We start from the raw sequence: 6,758 nt of genomic DNA, 5'->3' as shown, positions 1-6,758 counted from the left end.
ATAAGAGTGGGTAAGATATTTAAATTTTTTAAGATAGTTATCAGGGTTTGAAGAGAAGGAACCAAGATGCTTTTTGACTTGAGATAGATTGGAGAGAGAGAATGGGAAGTGAACTCGAATAATGCCTTCTGCTTTGGCTACTTCCCGTAAAGGGAGGAATGGAGCAGGGTTTTATTGTGAAGTTTTTTGCTTTAAGGTTGTTTGGAACCAGATGTGAGAGGGGATCTAGGGAGATTGGGGCAGAGCCTTGGGACTCTTGGGGCAGAGGGTGGGGCTGAGGCCTTGGAGCTTATTTCTGGTACAGGTATAGGAGGGGGGTTAGGCTGAGAGAGGATGTAAGGTGGAGGTTGTAGAGCAGGATTTGGTGCATCTGCAATGGGACTGGAAGCGATGGGGGATTGGCTGTGATCAGAAGGTTGTAGAAAGAAAAGTCCCAGCAGGCATCAGGAGGTGTTGTGTTAGGAGCAGAGCAGACTAGGAGTATTTGAAAAGTAGAGCAAGATTTACAAAGAGAGGGTTGAGAGCAAAGAAAGCATGAACATAAGGGATTTTTGACCATTTGCCATTGCATGGTAGAAGTTATTGAAGTTCTGTAGACTTCTGTAATGGAGAGTTTTATTTTTTTGGTTACTGAGACCCATTATTCAGTGTGTATTGTGGTCAGACAGTACACACTGAATTATAATAGAAAGAAAGGGTATTTTTGGTTTAATTTCTCCTTGGAAGCCTAAGTCCTTTAGGGTTTGGAGGAGGCATCCTAGAGGAGTAGATTTTGAAGGTTGGAATTGAGAACTTCCCATTGTGACCGAATAGGGAGGGTGGACAAGGGTGAGGAAAAAACAAAGAGACAGGTCCAAGAGAAAGGTATTCTCAAGGCCTTCTCAGAGAGATGGTCTGCCTTGGAATGGGCATCCCCTATCCCAGGGCCAGACCAAGTGGGCCCGAGGACCATGGGGATCCTCCCACCTAGTGCTAGGACTTCGAGAGGAGATGAGAGAGAGGGAGAGAGGTTCCAGTGCAAAGTTTCACTCACCCTTGTAACCAGTGGATGATCTGTGAGCCAGTGTGTGGATGTTAATCCAGCAAGGCAAGTTGAAGAGTCCCATTCTGAGACTCATCTCAGTTTCTCAGCAAGGTTCAAGGGAGGGGACCAGCAGAGGTGGGCTCATGTGAGGAGTCCTCCCAGTTGCGTGGATTTTCCCTCCAGGTCGAAAAGGAGCACACACTCTAATGTTAGTTCGAGAGATTTCAGAGTGTATCAGGAGGGGTGAACGGGAGGCAGATCAAGCCCAGGGAGGGAAAAGGGGAAGGGGGGAGAGAGAGAGAGAGAGAGAGAGAGAGAGAGAGAGAATGAGAATCCAGTGAGTCCTGGCAGGCACCCCTCCCAGGTTTTGGCACCAGAATGTAAGGCAAGTGTGGAGAAAAAGAGGACGAGCCAAGTGATTAAAGAAAACTTATTAGAGGGAAAGGAACGAAAGACTAGCACGAAAGAAGCACCAGTAGCCTGTTCTTTTGGCATGTCCCTCTTACACCCCTAGTGGGGTCTGGTGGTCACATAGCACATGTAGTCCTGAGGAAGTAGGTTTTAGTGGTCACGCAGCCCCTAGACGTGGCCTTGAGGAAGCAGGCTGATGCTGGTGGTCATGTAACCTTGAGGATACAGGTGATGGCAGCCAAAACAAGACGTTGCTTAAGCAAGTGGGGAAGGAGTGGAGGGGGTGAGTGGGGATTGTAGCTCCCTTACACAAAATATTTTATGATGCTGTAATGGTTTCTTTTGAGGACTCCCAGATGTCCTGGTCTCTTTTAAAACATTTACCTATTCTCTCTGAAGTTTGCTGCCTATGAGGCTTCATTTAAATATCAAGAAACTTGACTCCCACATCATTCCTCAAACAGCCCATTTCCTTTACTACTTTCAAATTCCTTGGGTAACTCTAGCTGTTAATTGCCTGCAAGAAATCTTTGAATCTACCAACTCCTTGACCAAAACAAGGTCTTATTATCATTTCTATAGCTTCGGCCAGTCAAGGGGTGATCTTTGATGTAGGAAAAGTCTCCTAGACATCATTATGCTAACCATGAATTGAAAGGTTGGGCTGGAGCCAGCCGGCTCGGTGGCTCAGCCTGTAATCCCGTGCTTTGGGAGGCTGAGGTGAGTGGATTGCCTGAGCCCGCGGGTTCGAGACCCGCCTGGACAACTTGGCGAGACCTCATCTCTACAATAAATCAAAAACTAGCTGGGCGTGGTAGTGAGCGCCTGTAGTTCCAGCTACTTGGAAGGCTGAGGCAGAAGGATCCCTGGAGCCCAGCAGGTCAGGTCGAGGCTGCGGTGGCCAGGAGCGGCCACTGCACTCCAGTCTGGGCGACAGAGTGAGACTCTAACTCAAAAAAAAATAAAAAAAAAGAAAGAAAAAAGAAAGGTTGAGCTGTTGGGCTGTCCTGGTCTTGCATCTGATGGAGATTTGCCAAGGAGGAGGGGGTAGGCTGGCAACTTGGCCTGCAGTAGAATGTCTGAACACTTCCTAAAACCTGCCTATTGGAAATTTATCTATCTATATCTAGACTGTACTAGATGCAAAGTGTGTTGGGGTAAATTCTAAGCAAACATGGTTATGCTGAGGCAAAAAGCCTATACTAAACTAAGTGTATTCTAGGTTTCTCTAGTTACCTCTTTTCAATAGCCCTGAGCTGGTGAGTGTTGAGAACTTGCACTAAGTCAGTGAGAGTTGAGGATTAAGGTTAGGGTGCTCGGGTTACAACAGGTAGAAGGAAGATCTGCCATCTGCTGGAGGAGAGGGACAGTCATGCAGAATAATTGGGTGGTGGATGGGCAGACATGGAGCAGGCTAAGTAAGTCTGGGTTCCCTCAACTCAACAAGAGAGCTGCTCTCAGGGAGAATTGCAGCAGGTGAAAATTCCCCCAACAATGTTTATTTTCAATAAAAATATCTTCCTGGCAAAATTACTCTAAAGTATTACCTAGGTTGACCTAGAGTCGCTTATATGTTTTGTTCTCTCTACCCTAGGTCTTAGGGATTCACACACATTACTGTTGGATATTACTGAAGGCTGTAGTGTCCTGACTCAAGAGTTACAGTTGGAGAAGGTCTATCTTAGAGTTGGGCACAGCCAGCTGGGGGTGGGGGGGGTGGTAGCGCCCACATTCCCCTCCCTCCGTGGAGTGTTCCTGGCTTGTTTTATGGAGGTCCCTGGACCTGAACACAAAATACCATCTATAAATCATACTGAGATTTCTATGCTTATTAACCATCAAGAAGGAGCCATGGAAACAGCTTCAATCTTCTGGAATTGAGTTTGTATTGAAAAGTCAGAGGCTCAAATACAGCCCCTGGAGGGTTAGGGTTAAGGTTAGGGTTAGGGTTAGGGTTAGGCCAAAATCGGGCTGGGTGTTAGCAGCAAGCACTCCTGGGCCCTTTCACCTTTCACGTTGACATGTGATACCTGCTGCGTCCAACAGTCTCAGAGCCTCGTACCGGGCCCCAATACCCAGCCCTGAGAGACGGTGCAGAGGACCCCTGTGCACCGCCCGCTCTGTTTTCTGGAGCTGGGCGCCCAGAGTCTCCTTCTCCACACTGAGATGGGTTGTCATTTTTTCCTTGGACAGGGAAATGGCAGAAACGTTTTGGATGCTTGTGAGTTCTGGCTGCGGCCTGTGGGTGACCAGTTATAGTACTGGCGGGTGGAAGTGATGTGCCACCGGGCGCTCTGGGTGCGGGTACGGGTGTGGGTGCAGGGGGGATGCGCGCAAGGGTGGCGCCTTCCCAAGGCGTCCTGCAGGAGGTCCAGGCAGGTTTCAAAATGTATCTCCTGCTGCTTTAAATGTCATATAAATGGGGAACGTTTGGGCAGTGTTGTGGTCATGTAAGCCAGTTCAGCCACAGTGGAAAGCAGCTTGAAGATTTCTCAAAGAACTAAAGGTAGATTTACCATCGAGGCAGCAATCCCATTGTTGGGTACATACCAGAAGGGGTATAAATAGTTCTACCAAAAAGACACCTGCACTGCCGTGTTTATCACAGAACTACCCATAACAGCAAAAAGATGGAATCTACCTAGGTGCCCATTAATAGTGGACTAGATAAAGAAAATGTGGTACGTATACACCATGGAATACTATGCAGCATACAAAAGATCAAAATCATGTCTTTTGCAGCAACTTGGATACAGCTGGAGGCATTATTCTACGCAAATTAACACAAACAGAAAACCAAATATGCATGTTCTCACTGATATCTGGGTACACACAGATATGAAGGTGAGAACAACAGATACTGAAGACTCCTAAAACAGGAAGGGGGGTGTGGGATGAGGTTGTAAAATCACCTGTTGGGTACCATGTTTATTATTTGAGCGACAGGCTTAAACCTCATCATCATGCAATCTACCTATGTAACAAGTCTGCACCTGTGCCCCTTAAATTTAGAAAAAACAAAAAAAGTCTACTTTCAGTGTAGGTTATGCCCACTTAATGGTGATGTAGTAGGGAACCCTCTTGCAGGATCAAAACAGGTTGAGAGGAGTTGCCAAGACAGGCCATGTTGCACACACATTTTTTCTAACACGAACCCTCACTGCATAGACACTCCTGGGTGCCTTTTTTCTCCTGTATTACTTATTAGTCTTTGTTTTATTTTTATTATATTTATCCAAAGTTTATTTTATTAGTATTTCATAGAATACTATTTTGGCACTGCTGATTAGCTGAAAGTTTTGTGTGTGGGTTTATTTTATTGAATTATATAGTTTTTCTCCTTATTAATTTTCTTCCCTTTTTTGGGTTTATTATGCTGTTTTTTTCTCCTAGATTCTTGAGTGGAAAGTTTAATTTAATTTATTTTTTAATCTATCGTTGAATCTAATCAATGCATTTAAGAATGTCTGTTCTAAATGTCCCTTTCAGCTCCTTCATACCACAGGATTGGAGATACAGTGCTCTTATTTATCACTCAGTTACAAACGGGTTGCAATTCATTTTATTTTTTTAATTAAAAATTATGTACATTTGTTTTCTAATTTTATTGTTTTGCAAAAATATTAAGTGTTTTAAATGATAATTAATCTCTTGAAATTTATGATGATTGCCTTTGTGGTTCAGGATGGTTAATTTATTTTAAAAATTGCCGGGCTCGGTGGCTCAGCCTGTAATCCTGTGCTTTGGGAGGCTGAGGTGAGTGGATTGCCTGAGCCCGCGGGTTCAAGACCCGCCTGGGCAACTTGGCGAGACCTTATCTCTACAATAAATCAAAAAAACTAGCCGGGTGTGGTCGCGTGCGCCTGTAGTTCCAGCTACTCGGAAGGCTGAGACAGAAGGATCGCTGGAGCCTAGCAGGTCAAGGCTGCGGTGGCCGGGAGCGGCCACTGCACTCCAGTCTGGGTGACAGAGTGAGACTCCAACTCAAAAAAATATTAAAAAAATAAAAATAATACATATATATGTTGGAAAGGAAAACCCGTTCCCTCCTGAATACATGCAGTCATGGTGACTATGACTTCAACGCCTTTTTATCCTTAATTATTTGATCTGCCCCTTTCTAAGAGTGGTATGTTAAGTCCACCGCTGTGTAGAATTGGGACGTTTATATTTTGAAGCTACATGTAGTGCTTTTTCTAAAAAGTTGCCACATACATCCTTAAACAACATACAATTAAAATGTGAATGGTTTTGGAAAACATCAAAGTGGAAGCACATGGCATTTGTTCTTCTGTGGAATTTACCCTTGCTTGGTTTGCCCACCACCATGTTTCTTGGATTGACCTGACTGGGACTCATTGTCAATCTGGGCTTCTTAAGGACAAAGTCTCAACCTGAGATTCCTGAGACACCTGAGAAGTGAAAATTCAAAGCAAGGCCCACATGAGGCCAGTCTCTGCCTGCTGTGCTCCCTGATTCAGGGCAGCTCCATCTCCTCACTGTCCCTGGCATGCAGTCCCTGGGTCTGTGTCCCTAAACTCAGCTGTTGGAATTCCTTGGCTTACCTCCAACCCCCTGTATGTGGTATCGGAGAGTCCCAAAGGGATGGTGGCTAAAGCCACTTTGTAATCTGGTCCCTGCTTTCACTTCTTTTCTAACCTTTGAACTTTTAAAAATTATTTTGCTCCTTCATTTCAAAAATGTTTCAAAACTTTTTGACTGTATTTAATTGTTTTCAGCAGTAGGGTTTTTCCAGAGTGTTTAGTTTACTATACTGTTATAAAGGGAAGTCAATAAACTCTTCATTTTTTTAAATTAAAAATATTAGGGCCAGCTGGGCTCGGTGGCTCAGCCTGTAATCCCGCGCCTTTGGGAGGCTGAGGTGAGTTGATTGCCTGAGCCTGCGGGTTCGAGACCTGCCTGGGCAACTTGGCGAGACCTCATCTCTACAATAAATCAAAAATTAGCCGGGCGTGGTAGCGCGTGCCTGTAGTGCCAGCTACTTGGAAGGCTGAGGCAGAAGGATTGCCGGAGCCCAGCAGGTCGAGGTTGCGGTGACCGGGAGCAGCCACTGCACTCTAGTCTGGGCGACAGAGTGAGACTCCAACTCAAAAAAAAAAAAATATATATATATATTGGGCCGAACATGATGTCTCATGCTCTATAATTCCAGTGCTTTGAGATTGAGACAGGAGGATAGCTTGAGACCAGGTGCTCAACATCATCCTGGGTAACAAAGTGATATCCCATTTCTACAACTTTTTTTTTCTAAGGCTAGTCAGGCATGGTGCTGAATAACTGTAGTTCTAGCTGCTTGGGAGGC

Source organism: Carlito syrichta, unplaced genomic scaffold, assembly GCF_000164805.1.
Source record: "Carlito syrichta isolate Samal-C Ts95f unplaced genomic scaffold, Tarsius_syrichta-2.0.1 Scaffold315341, whole genome shotgun sequence".
NCBI classification, from domain to species: domain Eukaryota; kingdom Metazoa; phylum Chordata; class Mammalia; order Primates; family Tarsiidae; genus Carlito; species Carlito syrichta.
Note: the sequence above shows the minus strand (reverse complement) of the source record.